This window comes from Varroa destructor, unplaced genomic scaffold (genome assembly GCF_002443255.2).
Source record: "Varroa destructor unplaced genomic scaffold, Vdes_3.0 BEIS01000003.1, whole genome shotgun sequence".
In the NCBI taxonomy this organism is placed as follows: Eukaryota; Metazoa; Arthropoda; class Arachnida; order Mesostigmata; family Varroidae; genus Varroa; species Varroa destructor.
The window spans coordinates 47,931,404-47,950,588 of record NW_019211456.1 but is presented as its reverse complement, the minus strand read 5'-3'; the positions used below and the strand labels follow the sequence as shown (position 1 = coordinate 47,950,588).

Genomic DNA, 19,185 nt, shown 5'->3' with positions numbered 1-19,185 from the left:
GATTATTCATGAAAAAAATGTCTAATTAGAGGCCCTTCTTGCAGCTTGATTGTCGCTAAGTTGTTGAGGCATACAGACTTGAGGGCCTGATAGGCTAAATTAAAAATGCATCAATGTACATGCATGAACCATTATACATCGATTGTTTCCTCCGCAGAATTAACCTGAGCTGCGTAAGCTCTTATTTACGATTGATTCGAATCACATCGAAGCAGAGAAATACAAGGGAACTAATGGGAAATCGTCTGAAGTTGTGGAACGTATCTGGCATAGTAGATACTCATGTTGGAAGCATTTCAAGGCATAGAATGTTGGCGACTGTTTCGTAACAAATTATCAACTTTAAATACTTATATATCAATAAATAACTACAGTATACACGCTGTCCATTCGTGTACATAATACAGTATGAAAAATCGCGCCGACGGGCACTTTAAAGTAAAAAGGTGATCTCCGACTCCAGTGGCAACCTAATTATTCAATAAAATAATTAGAACGATTTTACTGCAATCCTGGTTGAAGATTGTTTGAAGAGTTCGAAGAGCGAAGAATGATTCCAGTAAAATGTAATCTGCAAACACCAATGGGAGAACCGATTCTGCAGTGTCCTGTAGATAGGTAAGCTGCAGGCTTCTCTTTTTTTTCTTGTTCAAAGAGGAAAACAATGAATAACGAAACTCTGGAGCATCAAAGCCCCATGCAAAGCTTGCCTTGCGTGTCCCCATGATAGCTTAATAGGAAACGTGTTTGCTTTTTGCTAATCTTAGGAATACGTTGTGGTGTAGGTGCGAACCGGACATGGCCATATTCCTTTCGTCAGCCGTCTGATGGAACATCTAATGGCAATACTGGACGTAAAGTCAGAAACATGGAGGCTGGTCTGGCGTTACACAACACGTAATTTAATGACGTATTGTTTTTCTACGCTTCGCTTTGCTTGTAAGCCTCCTAGAAGACAGCAACTCGTTCTTCCGTTAGAGACATTGAGACGCTCCTACTTTCGCTATGTCATATCAGTAACAAACGGCTATTCTGTTAAAGGATTTTCCAATATCTTCGCCAGTCTTTGATGAAGCCTACCAGCGTTGTCATCTTCGAGATACTAACCTAATGAGAACAGTAATTTAAAAACTTTCTATCACTAAGCGATATCCTTGCTTCCAAGCACACTGATGACACCCAATGAGATTGTAACCCTAGATACCCAAAGGCGAGGCTGACATATTTACCACATTTAGCCTGCTAATTGGACACTTATTATTTATTAAAATTATAATTATTAAAATGATCGGTCCCCTCCAAAACGTCATAGTGGAAACGATCTATACGCCGGTATAAATAGGCTTATCGGAAGCTTAAGTAAGTAATTTTAAGTTGCGTCTTGAATGTTTTAAAAACCAGTAAAAAAACAGCTTCTTTAACAAGCGAGCGGTGTTTTGATATTCACGATGAAACGTGACAATATGATGATAACAAATTATCATTGGCTATAGAAAATAGCTTTTAGGCCAATTTAGAACTGATGGTGCACGTCGTGTTTGAATTCGAAGAAAATCGATAAGTGAGTAAAAAAAAACTAGTAAACTGAAGTTACGTGTTCGCTTAAAGCTTAAACTAATGCTAAACAATATAATTAGCTTGTGTGACACTTTCATAAATCTTACGACACTAATATGCTTCTTTTTTTGTTTAGATTATAATAATAGCTAGATAGATTATAAATAAATAGATTATAATAATATAATAAATAATGGAAATTCAATGAGAAGGAAGATTTGATAAGTGTCAATTTTGTGATCGACAGAGCAAATATGTGGTACTTAAAAACGTACGTAACTACATTGCCCTGTTATAGATTAGATACGTGTCACCGAGTTACGAAGACATGTACATATATGTCCTCTCATACTCTACCACTCACTACTACATACTTAAGGTATATATGTATATATATATATATATATATGAGTAAATACTAATAATGAATATTCCGTTTTTCGCACGTTGAGCGTAAAATACAGTACCTAGTTATCTTTAATATTGATAACAAATATACATTATACTTAGCGGCTTAGAAACGGCGTGTTTATGTGGGAATACGTTTGTCTGTGATCATTTCTGCTACGTTCATCTTCTTGCCTTATAGCCAGTTGAAACGTAGCTGATGTTCATTCACCTTACCAAAAAATAAAGAAGTGAACGTAAAACATCGACAAACCGGCTGCAGTTGATTGAAGACAAGCAGCATTGCGGTACTATCGCTATTGAGTCCCATATGCCATCGAGGTAAGTGGTCCGATCGGCGACGAGTGGCCCACAGTCGACGGCTCAAGACAAGTTAGTTCGAACGTCACGTTGAGATAATAGTTTTAGACAACATTCAGAGAAATCAAGAGATTTTTAGCCTCTCCGGTTGCCATCATTTTAGGTGGAGATCGATGGTGGTAGTAAGAGCGTAGATTCTGTTAGTTAGAGGAGGTTCAGTGTTGAGCATTTGACTGCGTTCAACTACCCTCATAGAGCCCCAATAATCGTACGAATTCTATCTTTCAGAATTCAGCAGACGGCTATAATAAATGCAGATTTTGGAATAAGCTCACGTCAATATGATGCTTTCTAGCTCATATAAGCCAGCATTCAATGGCTAAAAGCGGTATACGTGTCACGATTTACTACAACACAAGTCCGAAATATAAAATTCCTAAACAATCGTTACACAGCCTATCGTTACATAACAATCTAGTTAGGCAAAAAATATAAACTTTAGTAAATTGATTGTATAATCTTTAGACTGTTTATTTCGCAGTTTGTGCTATTATTTTTGGATAGCAACGATTCTCCAGTCTCTACAAGGATGAACTGAGAGCCAACATAACTCATGATAAAATAAGAGACTAGGGGAAGAGCCATGATAATGCTAGCTAGAACACAAAGCAAGCCACGCTCCTTTTATATATACAAGTAGTACTGACAAAAACGGGAGGTGATTGAAAGAGCCTGCTACCGGTTAAATATCGATCGCTTTTATTGAGCTTACATGGGTGAAAGCTCGATTCTATTAAGTTACAAAAAAGATTCTGTTGTTTTTCCGCCATTTCAGTTTATATGCTCCGGGTTTCAGGGTATCATAAAAGATCCAACTAAATCCCAGAAACGATCTTGTAGAAATTACTTTGTTTTTCATCGCAACGAAAGACATATTGTCAGACAGTTAACGATGTCACCTTCCGTGAGTTCATGGCTTACTTTTCATCTTGTTGAATCTTTTCTACTGCGAGCAAACGATTGAGAACAGTCGGCTGGGTTACTTCTAGCTGGGCAGAGAGCTCTCGCGCCGACTGCACCATATTTTGCGTCGTCGTGTAGCCGTGTGGGGTTACGTAATTTGTATACCTTAAAATGTCCGCTTCAAAATGCGGTTGAATCAGGACTGACAAGCAGGAACGCTTACTGCACGTTTGCGTTGGACTTCTGACGATTGTCTTTATCTTGACAGAGCTTTTCCTACCGCGATCGTGAAGAAGACAACATCTGATCTTATTGAGTTCCATAGTTGAACGCACCGAATAGCTAGTTCTAGCATCTTCCGTGTCCAGAGCATGTCCAACAGTCGAAAGCATTATCCTGGAAAGTTTCAGTTAGCTATGATTTGGCAGTCCGATGCTAATTCTAGGTATCAGCTCCAATTGTTTAATTTAATCATATTGGCCCGAGTCAGTAGAACACTTTGAAATAACCGGATTTTTAATGACAAAATATCGTATGAAGCAGCGAATTTGTTAAGTCTGTTTTACTGGGTCAAGACGACCTGATACCGTTCACAAAAGTATGCCTTATATGATTGACTGCTCTACTGGCTTGACAAATGATGGTTGCTCACATAAATCAAGCGCAGATATCGGTACTCATGAAAGCTTCGACTAGTTGTTCTCCTCAAAAAATAGACATCAAAAGAAGTAACGTTTCAGATAAGAACGATAATTTTACTCACATTATTACACGAATTACTCACACCCTCTCTGAATCTCTTTGAACTAACGATTACTGAAAACGAATTCGCTACTGAGCTTTTTGTACCGTCTATTGTACGCAGGTATGGATTGTTGTTGAGATATGGATATAATTAATTTACCTGTACTCGAATACACAACTTGAGTAACAACAGTTTGGCAAATGACGTTGAAAAGTACCGACTAAACTATATATATTTAATTTTTGCAAAGAAGTGGCAATCTTTCAGTACCTTACTGAAAACTCTTTTCAACCTTAAGCTTTGTCACCCGCACTTATGCTATGTCACCGCACCGGGTTTCCCTCATTTACTTTGCGTTTATATTGACTACGAGCAAAGCCTGCCAGCGGAACGCTGAGTCTATCCGTGGAATATTTTACATCAACATCCCGCGAGAATTGGTCCCGCAACATTAGCACGATAATCGTCTGTTGATAACTTTTTCTAGCTCTCGAAACAGGACTACCGCTCTGTCTTTCTTTAAATTAAATGTTTAGGCGCCATTATGAACACTGAGTAGGTCTTCCATCATGATTTTCACCGTTTCTATGTATACCTTCTATAAAAGCAACGAAGGTTTCTCTAGCACAAACCACTTGGGTTTAGGTAGGGTAATATATAGCCGCAATGAGCAAATTTGTAGAGGGTTCACTTTTATCTAACTGTACGGCATAGTAGCTTTAGATGGCTTCGAATTGACGAAGTTGCTTTGGTTAATTTCTAAAACAGAGTTCCAATTTTCGTTTAATATTTTCATTAAATTGTGCACCGAAGCACAAAAGTAAGTACATGGCGAGCCTAGAACCAACCGGGTTGAGCTTCACGGCCAACAACTTCACGATGACGGTGTCGCGATATCAATTAAAATGTTTTATCGATCACTTACATGTTCCACTAGATGTTTTCGAGCAAGAAACAATACAAACTAAATAAGTTATTATTTTGTAAAAATTCAGATTTATATAAGCGCTTTATGAGATATACACTAAGCTCACGTATAGACAGGTAAAATAAAATCGTTCACATTTATTTTCGCTTCACTTCAGAAAAAAGGTCCTGAATACCTTCTACTTCGTTTTCTTCTGCTCTGTGGCGGTGCAAAACTGTCTGTGAAAAAAGAGCCCATGACTCAAGGGAATATGCGCGGAAAATCCGAGCGTGGAAGGACCGATTCGATTGGGACACTGTCCTCCTCATTCATGATGTCTATATGCTTTTCTTCTTGCTAACAGGCAATATAGGAACGACTCCTGTTTGTTGAAAAGTAAATGGTACGTGTGTAGGCTTCATAGAAAACAGTTCAAAAAGCCGATATGAAGGAACATTTGATTGCTAAAATTGACAGTGTTTGATTCGTGCAATGATTTTAGTTATATATGGTGTATATTAGGGACTAATGAGACATTTAATCGATTTTTTTTTTTGAGAGAGGTGAAGCCTCATAGCGTCTATAGCTCTAAAAATTACGTCCGTATTTCATACGAATATTGTTTTTTATTAATTGAATTAATAAACTTGAACTTAAATTAATAATGATGATGAGGGATAACTATTCTTAAGGGAACGGCTACCTGTTCGATTGAAATATTGTTCAATTGTAAATTTAGTTTTCTTTTTATATATATTGTAAAGTATCAACGTTATGTGGACGAATTTGTATGTAAATAGTTAATATTGAGAGCTTGATAACTAGTTTGGATCTTATATGAACCATGTTTTGCACCAGTAGACGCTAAGTATCGCCTTGAGTAAAAAGAAGCATTCCCTTGTGTGAATGTGTAATTATCATAGATCCTACTGTTAGTGCTTGACTTATACAGAATTAAAGAAAAAAAACAATAACTAACTTGAAATTGAACAGATGTACTTTTTCTAGGATAGCACGGGACATTGTAACGGATATCAGCATGTAGATCGTAGATTACCCGACTGAATAGACGACGGTCCACCAAATCAATTTGTCGCGCAATAATGAGTGATCACCAGAATGAGAACTAGCATGTCCAGAAGATGCCGAAATAATCATTTCATATGATCTACACCAAATACTGCGTAAAAATTGAGCAAAAAGTATAGGTACTATAGCCCTATCGAGTACGCCTGAACATACCAGACGGCTCTTGTGATGAATTAAGTGACGTTTGTGGTAATTGTGGTAACAACTATTGAACTCTATTTCCAGCCCTTACTTCTGGTACCAGGGGGACCAGCTGACAAACCTCGCCATTTTGTCACGTATGATTTGTCAGCTCAACGAGGAGCCCCATATTAAAACGTGTGAAATGTTTTGCTGCAGTCCTAAATTTACTATCGTTTGTAATACGAAACGTTTTCTGCTGAAGGAGCTAAGACTATTTTAGTTTGAAGTTCATGTAAAAAGTAAGTAATAAGTAAGATTAATTTGTTTTAGTTGTAATAGAATTGCCATTAGTGCACCTAAGCTCTTTTTTTGGCGGATCTGGCCGTTATAGTGCTTACGATCGCATTATGTTTTGGTGCGGACTTTAGTATTTCAATACATGCATGACTTTAAAATATGTATGTTACGTACTATCTGAAGTACACTTTCAGATTATCGAAGCTATCACAAGAGTTAAAATATATTTATATATATATATATATATATATATATATGTAAAAAAAATTGTCCTAACCTTGTTTTGCGGTAAGCTCTAGCCGTATGCTTACTTGCTTCTTAAATGTACTAATAACTTGAACAAGGATATAAGATTTTATCCGCACTATGACCTGCAAAGAGACTAATATATCATCTATCATTGTTTCGAATGTGTCAACTCTACTTTTCGTCTAAAAATCTATATCTTCGTTTTGCGTTTCTCGCAGAAGTTAGCAAGCGACCCTAGGCCGTTCATTTTAAATTATGAGCCGCTGCAGAAGATGGCTTGGATGGAATGGGATGAACTCTATTAGACTGTATTGGAACTATAATAAATTAGTTCCACTCCTCTCACTCCTGGAAAGATGATGCCTCCGCCTCTACTTTAAGATAAAATATTTTCGAAGATACCGGATTACCTGGACAGATTCAATCCTTACAGATGGTTTTTTGCAGCCTGTTAAATTTAGCCGATCGCAACACATGCTATTATAAGTATTTTTTTGGATAAGGTGACATAATTTGATTCCACATGTCAACATGGAAACGCTCTTACACAAACTATGAGTAGTGTTTGCGCATCTTGCTACCTGGTGGTCGGGATACCGCTTAATTATGATATTTTTTTTTAATACATTATTACACAAGATAGTGTGCTTTTACTTACCTGCGTGTTAGACCTCATAATACACGTGATTGACTTCGTTATAAGACGTTCAATGGTACCCTTACTTGAAGTCTGCTCGTTATTTCATTTTTCGTTATAAGTGTTTACCGTTTCTTGTTGTGACATGTGACTCAAATATGTTTTTGTCACTGTAGGTAATTTCATAATAATTTAGCGCAAAAATTGATTTTTTAAAGAGTGCTTAAAGGTACGTCAGCCGCAAGGCAGAACGTTGTCTGCACGCATCTAGACTTGCCCTAATACTCGCAATGGTATACACAGTCAAGGCTTTTATTTTATATGCTTCCATAACTTTGCTGGACGTAATTAATTGACACTAGGATTTTTTCGACGGGTGATGTTTGAATAAATCGCGCTCGTGTCACCAGTTTTCGCCCATTTCACAAAATTGACTGATTCATGACAGGCAAACTACTGTTGCTTTAAGCTAAAATTAGAGTTACCTTGCTATGAATGTTTGCTTACATATTTACCAACGATTTCGAATAAATTAATGGTTTTGCACTGCACTGCGACAACGCGAATTTATGTATATGAAAGGACGAGGAGCTATAATTGACGGGGAAGGAAGTGGACGCAGACGAACACTGAATGATGAACGACTCAAAAGGAACCGTTGAGCGCAACATGTTGTTTGATAAATAGGAGATAAGACAGGCCGCTAATTTAGCGGGATATTTGAAACTTCTGATTAAGTTTTAGGTAAACGAGTTAAACCCAAACAGGAATGAGCGAATAATTAGCGAAACATTTTTCATTTTTACATACAGTCTATTATCTACGGTCTACTGATTGTTTTTTTTGCTCAAAATAGTCGCACAAATGACTCGGTCCTTATTCTATAACTTTGAAAAACTAACGTTTTCTTATTTTTATAATGGGCGATACCCTTTATATTCCACAAAATAAAGAGCTCGATATAGAATTTTGTCTTGGGTACCGTCTTGAACATTCTTGAGCTTAAAGGGGATTTATTGAAGAAATCTGTCGGCAGTCGATATGTTTTTCATATTAAGGCTGAAGAAACCAGTCATGGAAGCACCAGAAGCACATATTAGAACTATGTGTCATTTAAAAATCCTCACGTAAATAGTAATAGGCATAACCTAACATCTGGGGTGGCTAAATCCTATCGGAAAATTCTTTGACCTTAAAATAACTTGGCAGACATGATGAAAAAATTAGTCGTGCTGTATACCAAAAGGGCTGTCTACGACAGAAGCCGATGCAGCCCCCTAACAGAATGGGTTCTCTCAGGGCGTATCCAAGCCGAAACTTGAACTTGTCATTCATGTGACAAGTAATCCAGCTGTTTGTCTTATGAACTGAAACTATGTGTATTAGTAGCAGTAAGCTTAAGCGGTAAGTTTGAGCCTCGCAAGTAGGACTGAGCATCATATACGTGTAACATGTAGTGCCATAGATGTGCATAAAGACGCACAGCGGAGGTGATGCGGGTGTTCGATTTTAGCTACATAAAATCCTTATGAATTCACTTATAGAAGTTGTCGTCTGTAGTTTAACAAGTGACCAATTTGAACCGCAGACTCGCGCATTATACATTTTTTTACTGTTCATATGATGAATTCTTTCTTGCACTAGCGTTTATTGTAATGAATGTAAGATCTTGAGTGAAGTCAATATGATGCCATGGCACGGGACATAATCGCTTTATTTTCCGTATCTTTTTGCTGCACAAAGGCAGTCTATGTTTCCAATGGACTCTCATATTGTTGCACCTGTGATAAAAAGCCCAGACCTGGCATGCCATTCATATTCGAATGAGTGATTATAATGGTTGGACTGCCATAGGTCGCTAGATAGATAAGGTGGATGGTCGAGCACACACATTGTTCGCATTAATGTCCTACCACTAGGAATTAGTTTTGAGGATAATGAAGAAAAATTAACCCAGGAAACCTAACCGTTGCGACTTAGACGAAAACCGAAAAGCGCTGTAACACCTTGTCCCTATCTATTCCACAGTGTCTACATATTTTTACTCCGATCGATATGAGAACTGCTTCCCTGTACCGTCATCAATAAGGTTTCATTTTGAAGCAGGAGAAATGATGAGTGAAAAGGTTTAGGTTTTTCGTTGCCTATACCACTCAATGTATTATTACACAACCATTTTCAGTGGCCATAGTAATATAAGTGTAGTAAATATTAGAGAAATTGCTAATATAGTAATAACTAAGAAGGGTTGCAGGGATCGAAGCTATGAGGTTAACTCCAATGCTCGCGTCCCCTAATTCCGTTAACCACAGTTTTGTTCGCCGGAGAGTCATAAACAATAACATTTGGTTTTATATATATATATGTATATCGTTCCAGAACATTGGATACAACGTTAACATAAAAGCACGTAAATCTAAAAGTTTTACCTGAAAAAAATTGACTAGAAAAAATTAAAAATACCTGATTGAAGCCTTGTACACTTCGTATACTCCATGATAAGTGTGGTTAAATAAAGAAACACTATTTAAAGCACATGAAATGACTGGGGTCTTTCATCGTGTCTGAAATTTTCATCTTGAGTAGTCGGATTCGAATATGTTTTTGTTAGTTTATCCTGATAAAGTGGCTCATGGTAACAACAACTGATTATTCGACGTCAAAACTGACACCGTTGCGACCAATGTGGTGCACTACAGCTTCTGACATGATTTTTGGTTATGATCTTTAACGACTTGAAAGGACGCAGGTAGCAAGTTTATAAAGTAAATTGAGCGTACACTCTAGCACGCAGGTCGTTCATGTAAGTACTTACTGCTTCGCTGGATCTTCAACTAAAGCGATTTTCTCCGAATCGGTCTACCGTTCCTGAAGCCAGTTTCTCTTACTCTCCACGTTTACATCTGCTCGTAATCTATCTGGCCTGATCAGAAAGGCGTATAGCAAATCAGAACAAGGCCGCAGCAAGCGGTTCACCCTTTCCCGAAATCTCACATCCTACAAAACCGCAACTCGCGAAGCATCTGACCTCAAAAAATAACCACACAAAAAGATAAAACATAGCCAAAGAGAAAGAACCTCTCATATCTCTTCAGGGCTCACCTTTTTTTTAGCAAGACCAGTCGGTGTCGCCGCCACTGCTGTTGTTTGTATCGTTAACCTCGCTGCCTCATAATCTCGATGGCGCTGAAAGCCGCCTGGCGTCACTGGGGCGAGGCGTGCGAGTATCAGGCAAACTAAGGCAGGCGACCAGGGGCTAAGGTAAACTGTGTATTATGATGTGGGCAATCGGGGCCGTCGTGTTCTCTTTATATTCCCCTCTCCAAATTCGGCGTAGACAAGAGAGGAGCGTATCAAAAATGACAATTTAAGCTTTTTTAGATGTTGAGTTTTCTGTTTCGGTAGGCCACTGCTTTATCTCTTTTGATCTATTCTTGATATGTGTCCTTTCCTTTTAGGTAGCTGAGTCCTATCTTTGCTCCTTCCATCCTTCGTCAACCCATCCAGTCGTAGTAGCTGCACCTACTCACATCTTGACCTACTTTAAGGATTTCGGAGGTTATGATGCGTGCTGTTTCCCCTAACTTTCCCGGAAGGACTTCACCGAGCATCCTATCAGAAGGATGCACTCGAAGTAAACATATCTCCTATGTATGCACACAGTAACACTTGCGTGAAGCGTCTGCACCTAACGGACCATCATCGTCCGTATTATCAGTGTCCAGCGGCTCTCCAGTTGACGGTTTATATGGCTGTAGTAGTCAATATGACCAGCTACATATATAAATGACTCACGCAGGCGTATATAAATATCGAAACAACTGGAAACAATTATTGCTCATAGATTTGCATGAATCTACGAGTGGTATTACTAATAGAACTCCAAACATTAACACTTTGGAAATTTACGTGTCGAGCAGCGTACTCACTGCTATTTTGATGTGCGAGTAGGAAATTAATATTCAAATACATCGCACAATTGGATATTTCCACAACAGTCATTAATAACCGTGTCTGTGGAGATGATTAAAAAGAGCGATGACAGCTCTCCTTCTGTAAATTGAAACTTGTCTGCTGTTCTAGAGAACCTCTTAAGTTTTAAGTAAGGTTTCGTAATCTCTAGAGACAAACAGTGTTTGAATTCAAAGACGAGCTTCTGTCGCACAAACCGCATATAGGGTCGAAAAAGTCGACTTTTTAATTACCACACATTGGCGTCACACCTGTTGTCACTAATTAGCTTTCAAGGAAAAAGGAAGGGTACACGGAAAAAAAGCTTATCGAGTTGGTTACTACTTCACTGGTATTTTTGTTCTTGTCATTGGATGTTTCGGTGAGGACTTCACTCTCGGCCATTACACGACGTTAGCTAAATCCGTTAGGTGACTGCCTAATTGTAGTACGTTAACCCGGCCAGCATTATACACTCTTACCTAAGAACAGATTGAGGCGATTTCGCGCCTGCGATAATATTTAAAGTATTTAAATACTGCTTTTCCGAACGTAGCACCCGCGTCACTGTTTTTCAAGCAGATTGTCGATATAATTTGCGGACGTTACTGTCCTGACTATACACATACGATCAACTTTTAATACCGTCAAGTACCATGATTTTACCTACGCAAATGACAGATCATATAAATTAACCTTCAGATACAGTTTGACTTAACGATTAGTCGCTTACTGTCTTCTAGAGGGCATACCACCTCTAGTTTGCTGGGCTAGGATTTTTTCCCTCTTTCCGTAGTACCGTCTAGTGGTCTCTTTTCACTCGAGGATGTTGGGTTCTTGCCATTTTTGTTCTTCAGTTGCCTCTTTCTGATCAATTTATCATATTTTTTTTATATCATTAGGAAAGGTGACGAAAACAGGATGAGCCTTGCGTCACTGGGATATTCGGAAAGAATCTGCCCACCATACATTGAAAGCTCGATAGGTCAGCTTGATTTATGTGCGCAATTCGTAGCCATTCGTAAGTATCCGTATAAAGTACTCTGATAATTGCTAAGGGTACAACCTTAATATAACAGTTATTTAGATGATCAGAACTTGCACACTTCCTGGCCTTCACAAGTTTGACTCGTTTGTGTTCTTTATTATTGCCCTATTTGCCGAATCTCTGCGACCAAATCATGATGAAATGAGAGCGCGACCCTGGGTTTACAGCTAGATAGGTAAACTGAACTGGCAGTTTATCTGATTTTGACACATCGTACCCCAATTCCCTTTTGCTTAGTGAACGGAGTGCCCTTCAAAGTACTGCGATCGAGATAAAAGGAAAGTATATTTAACATAAATTATCGCATTAGCACTGTTCAATACCAAAAAATACACGATTTTACACGAGTTATTTACTGTTATCGGCAATTAATCTTATCCAATACTCGTGAACGAGCAAGAATTGTTACGTATGCGTGTGCTGAATTTATCTCGACAACGGTTTCGAATTGACGATTTTAATAGTACTATCTACCTTTTTCACGAAACATTTTTTCAACCTTTGCAATTTAATTTTCGAAAACGCTTATATTTCTTCATATTTCGGTCACAGACTCAGAGCCGATACGTATCGGCGTTTGCATATTGTCTACTTCACCGGTTGTTTCAGGGGCTGAATCTCTGTGAAAAGTTTCCAAAGCTAAGTTGTGAGATTGCAGAGCTGCAGTGCCATAGCACGCTAATGTGGTACCTTCAACATGATAACACGTTAACGGAAGCAGAGCGCCGAGCGTTGCGTAATAGGAAAGGCCTGAGGGCATAGAAAAATTGGAATAATCCAAGTAATGGTAATGAAATGATACAGTTGGGTTATCAAAAACAGTAATAAAATAGCTGGAAGAAGCTAAGTGGCAATTATCAAGGCAGTACACTGGCTCAATTATAATATTAGACGTTCAGTGTGAAACGTGACAGACGGTCATTTTATGTCTCAAGCTGACGTTGTTTTGTGACGGAGCGATGTTAGTGGCGGTCGAGATGAGGGATCGTTCACTCGGACATTTAACAGTGGGCCATTGAAGGTCGGAGTATAAGGATCGTTTACAAACATGATTTGATCTTTGAATTATAGCGACGGATAACCTTTGTCGGATACAAGGCTTCCACAGCCTGGTATTTCGCGAAGCTTCGGTTGTCAGAAAAAACGTAAGTCGCTAGTTAGCACAGATTAACGCGGGGAAATTTCCTATTTGAGAATAAGTCTTGTGGGAAACTCGCTGCGAAAGTAAATACCGGAAAGTTAAGAGTTGTACTAGAAGCCGACTTACCTGTAAGCGTAAATGTGTTGACACTCAGCTCTGATGTATGTTAAATACTATACATATTTAGCTTGGTCAAATGAGTGAGGTCTATAATTATATATATAATAATTAATGAGGTCGCCGCTTGATATGAGTATGGATTACAAAGACAAAGACGTGGAGACTTTTGCTTCACTGTGCTCTTACGTTACAACGGCTGTCTATTGTTATCGCAGAACTGTGATTAAAAACTAAAATCGTAGACGGTTCCACTTGTGGGTGGATGCAGTCAAGCGCCTCCTCAAGCAAATCTATGTCGAATATCAAATATAGTTTAATGAATTTTCATTTGTCGATTAAAGCTAAGGCTCGCTAAAATAGGACAGAATGATGAACAAGGATACAATAGGAGCAGTAGACCATTTCAATTGCACGACAACGTTAAAATCAAGGTAGTCGAAGTGCCGGAATAACAGTTAACGGTTTTCTATCGGTCAGCGTACCAGCTAGACACTGCCTCCATAGGTAATAGCTTTTCTAGAATTTCGACCGGTTATTGAAGAAATTCTTTCGATTTCAGCATGTCAAAATTGTTGTTCAAGCCTTTGTAAGCTTTCGTATACGACACTTAGCTAGCAGCGGAATCAATAAGATACTATTTAAATGACAGATTTTCATAGATAATAATGGTGCAACATTCGATTGAATCCACAATAGGGCTGGAAAGAAATAAAGAAGTTGAAGGTTAACTATGTCACATTTTATACTGAATGGCATGTGTGTTCCTATTGGAATAAGATGCTTCAGCTCCAACGTCTACGGGAGCCAAAGATGTGTCTACCACTGGGCGACAATCACTTTATAGTCATTTTCTAATGTAATATATTATATCTGCATTGTAAATAGGTATCAACAACTTTCTTAGACACTTTTGGCTTCATTAACGAACACCTCAAACTGTGTGCGTTTTGGATATGAGTTTTGTTTTTAGCATTAGTTTTTCTAAAACATTTACAAACTATTGGCAGCATCCGGAGGTTTTGATAGGAAGAGTTTTATCATCATTATATGTACCTATTTCTGATATCGACAATGATTCACTGTTCACACATAAAGAGAATGTTCATAATTTCAGTGTGGCGCTGCTTGAGCTTACTTCACCAACGAAAAATTATCTTATTTACCGTCGTTGGACAGAACAAACACGATAGTAAGATTAATTAAGCCCTCACGTAACTGATTTTAACTAATATATATATATATATATATATATATATATATATACAACATATTGCTAAAGGGATTGGATCACATCACTACGCCTCATTGTGTTGCTTTACGGAATCAATTTATTTACTTTGTTTACTAACGCACTGCGATAGCAGACGATACATTACATTAGTTAGTTCCATAATATCAAGTACAATTTTAATCCGGCGAGCGTGTATACATTTTACTGTAAAGAATATAACCGCAATCAGTCAGAATGACTACATTTAAATAAGTACCTCTCTTGTTTAAAAAAAAAATATGTATATATATATATATATATATTCCCTGTTTTCTAGCATCTAGTGAATTTTCCTTATTCCTTTTCGTCATTTCCTAATTGTGTAGTATAAAACGACCACAACTGAGGACGTTGAATTGTTATACCAATATGATAATGACTGCACTGGGTTACATTCGACAGCATTGAACATCTACTAACGTTATTGCTCCACTAAGCGTTTCTGGCTAAACTAGAGGATTTAGATTCTTGATATCAAATTTTGTCCTTAAATCACAACTTGGTAGATTAATTAAAGTGTCTTTTTCAGGGTTTGATATGTTAGGAAAAATGTCAGCAGCCCTAATGGTGCAATAGAACTGCCCATATTTACAGCATTATCTCAAATTTTTTCTATTAATCCCTCTTTATGACGAATGCTTGCGTGTGTGTGTATATATATATATATATATATATATATATATATATATATATATATATATATCCGCAATGCTTCATTTGGCGAGTTATTAAGTTTATAAATAAAGATACGAGAACAGTCGGTAATATTCGTTTAATAGAATTGTCATCTGCCAGCCCCTATCCTATGTATTCTTGTATGAAATATCATCGAACGCGTCTACCTGATCAAAGGTTGGCAAGCATTGTTATTATAAGCCAGGTGCACGTATAAGCGCTAATGTACGCTGATGAATTTTACGTGCGGTACCGCCATTAAGCATTGCTTTAAACAATTGACTCTCAGCACGAAGTAAAAGGTCTCTACGCTCGGTTTCGAAGTCAAACCACCACATGCCTCGGGATTCAGCACTTAAATTTAATACATCTTCCCAAATTAAATTAAGCTTGTTAGTAGACCATCGCGGGAAGGTTCCCAGCTGGCCGTTTTCGCTATGACCATTCTTACCTGAGTACACGACAACTAATTATATTCATTGGACCAGATGAGTAGACAATGTCGCTAGAATTCAGTGATGCTGAATATGTGCAATTTTCAACAACTCATCACCGGCCTCACCGCTAGAGCAACATCTTAATTTATATTTGCAATCGTATGCCTATAGCCGTGACCACTGTAAAATACATGAAGCATATACCCAATTTCACAGTACTCTAAAGCAACGATACGTATGTACAAACAGTACGTTTATGTTTGCAAGAGTCGAAAGGTCGGGCATATGTAAATTCGATCGATATGTAACAGCGCCGACAAACACTGAAATCCAGCTATAATTTACAAGTTGAATTTCGGGCGCGCCTGTGTGTACTTAGGCAGCACATGCTACAATTCTAGATTCGTTTGGCGAAAGTATCAAAGATCATGTACTAAAAAAAACCACAAATATTTAGTGAAGTCTTAAGCATTTATCCTCCTCGGAAAAATGCAGCGAGTGCTTAGTCTAGATTCATTCTTTGCCGATACAAATTTATCCGTAAGAAATTTACTTTATGTTTTAAATAAGGCGGTAAACAAGCACACCAGTAATGTTTATGAGCATCTTACTGGCAGCAATCGAACGACTTTCGTTTTCGGTGAGACACAAATGCCAAACCCGTTATTGACTTAGGTTGTCTCTACAGCGACTGCGTCAATAATACATCAATCTCTGTGTTCGCCAATGGTCCGGCACTCACCGCCGAACTGTTGTCAACGTGAAAATAAATGGCCAACTATTTTTCAACTAATGTCGAACTCACAGAGACATCTCTTTGCCTGCACCCTCTTCCCCACGAAAGTTTTTCTTAGAACTGAAAGTATAACCATGTTGGATTCCGTACATGGCCTCGTATATCATTCGCTTATGACACAAGTATAAGGAAGATTTGTGGGCTCACTACGATCACCAAACGCCACCCACTTGAGGAGACTCTATTGTTTAATGCATGAGGCATTGATCATATCGAAAGTGACTCATTCGCATATATCTTGCGGTATAGGTAGACGGCAAATTTTTATACCTCTAATATTATACAAGAGCTATATTTCAAAAATTAATGATTTATTGGATCCGTCGCTATGCGACTCTGAGCTCGGCCCCCAGACACGCAACGGAAAATGGGCCTTGTTAAAGACAGCAGACACGTCCTGAGTACGCTGGCCCCATTACGTCATTGAAACTTAACTAACCGGGTTGTAATGGGAGTAGGTACAAGTAGAAGTTTGATTTGATATAATGAATGACGATAGAAGTTTACCTATATATACCAACTTTATGGTACTACCGCCACAGGAACGTCCTAAATGTACGTCCTAGTTATGCGATTTGAAGCGTTCTATGATTGCGGAGCCACCATCAAGTAGAGAAAAGCAACGCTACAGGTAACATTAAACATATTCTATCACCCTGTTAACATTCAAAAATTTTGACCATCGCTCTAACTTTTATCGCGAATGTGAACGAACGACAAAGTGGGTTCTATTATAATACTATCATCACTATCGATGTTGGCGCTACTTATAATCTGATAATAGTAAATGAGGAAGCGAGCAGTTAACAGTGACATTTACGCACGCAAAAATGGAATACGGAAGCTAAATTATAGAGATGTGCAGGTTAGACCTTTGAGATTTAACATGGCCACAAATAAATATTCATTTTCTAAATGAGCTACTGTCAGCACCCAGCAGTCTGTAAAAAGAAGTCTCGCATGTAACAGATGATGCAGTGGGGCCTATGCGAAGCTGGTTAGGCATCTCATTATGGTGTCGTGAGCAATTCTTAACTGCACTACAGGACGTCAAATCTGACATTTCTATTGGCTACGTAGGTATGCAAATTTCAGTATTATATAAGTAAAGAACAGTTTATTTTTCAAAATAGTATTAGAACCGCAAGTTTTTATTTGTAGGTGATAAACGGTCAGAATCGTAGCAACGCCGGTCAAACAGCTCTTGCTTGACGTCTGATAGAACAATATTGTTTTATATCTATATCGATCTCCTACAGAGGAATATAAAGGGAGAGTATCCATCTATGATTACTATGAATGTCTCAATGTATAGAAATCTGATAAACCACAAGAGATCGTGCTAAATACTGTTGGAGTTGAGGAACGATACCTGCACCTATTTGTCTTGCTCAAATTTGTATACCTCCATCTCAAGAGGTTCCAATACATACATATATATGTACACATATACACCTAAAATAGCGTCAAAATTTGATTCTGTTAACCTAACAAACGGAAAGAAAACCTGGTGCAAAAGGCAAAACGAGTCGTTACTTTATATATCAATAATTGAAAGAAGGAGGAACTATAGCATATGCGTTGAATTAAGGGAAGGATCTTTGCAGGGTACACGTTGGCGCAATCGTCTGCTGCAAAGCTCGGACTGATTCAGATAATTAGTTTCGAGGTTGTCTGACCGTTTCAATACCTACGCTACTTACGTTAGGAATACCTTGAATGGCCTAATAATAGACCAAATACCATAATTAAATTTAGCCTGCCATAACCGAAGGCACAATGGATGTCTTCATGAATGGATCCTTCTTGTACTAGACCCCGAAGCTTAGCGCAGTCTTTAATTAAAAAAAACTGGCCTTTTAATGCAGTTGCCATAATATGCGCCCACGATGGTAGCCTTGAGCGTTTCTAAGGGGTCGTCTTGCCTGTTAGTGCGTAAAGAAAACGCGTTTTACGTTTTCTTCCACGTTATGGGCAATTCAAAGCGCGAACATCGCGGTTCTTTACCTTCCTCCCTGCGCCTGCAGGCGATTCCATATAAAAGACGCTGCTTGCCATTGCTGAAAACCTCCAGCCGCGAGGACTCTGACTATAAGATCACTCACGTATGCTATTCAAAAAGATTTTTGTCAAATATAGCCTTCCAATATACGACTGGTAGTTGTTACCTAAAAGCTATGCCCGTCTTGGTTTTGCATGAACCCACTTTTCCTTAGAAACTTAACTACTTGTATGTTTCACTGGCTTCGGAGTGACAATTTGAACATGAAAGGGCATTGCATGACGGCAGATCAGAGTGCTGATCTATGTATACTGGATCTTGTTCTCTAAAAACATGTACCTTGTTAAACCACAATAGCGGTCGATAGTTTTTTAATTTTGTTTATGATTCATCTGCGTTGATATGAAGCATGGGTGTCATCGTTCTAAACATTCTGTATCCACGTTTCGAAAAACTATTTAATACTAATA

General features: G+C 38.2%; 2 long non-coding RNA genes across 2 annotated transcripts; one reads left to right on the top strand and one right to left on the bottom strand.

Moving 5' to 3' along the window:
* Positions 1-2,762: 2,762 nt before the first annotated feature.
* On the bottom strand, positions 2,763-11,001 carry LOC147757064 (uncharacterized). The gene is made up of 3 exons (XR_015324222.1): positions 10,378-11,001; positions 10,091-10,198; positions 2,763-3,624 (listed from the first exon to the last, which is right to left on the bottom strand). It is a non-coding gene; the product is annotated as an uncharacterized LOC147757064 (long non-coding RNA).
* Positions 5,060-9,808, top strand: LOC147757065 (uncharacterized). Its single transcript, XR_015324223.1, has 3 exons — positions 5,060-5,283; positions 6,195-6,391; positions 6,857-9,808. It is a non-coding gene; the product is annotated as an uncharacterized LOC147757065 (long non-coding RNA).
* Positions 11,002-19,185: the final 8,184 nt, after the last annotated feature.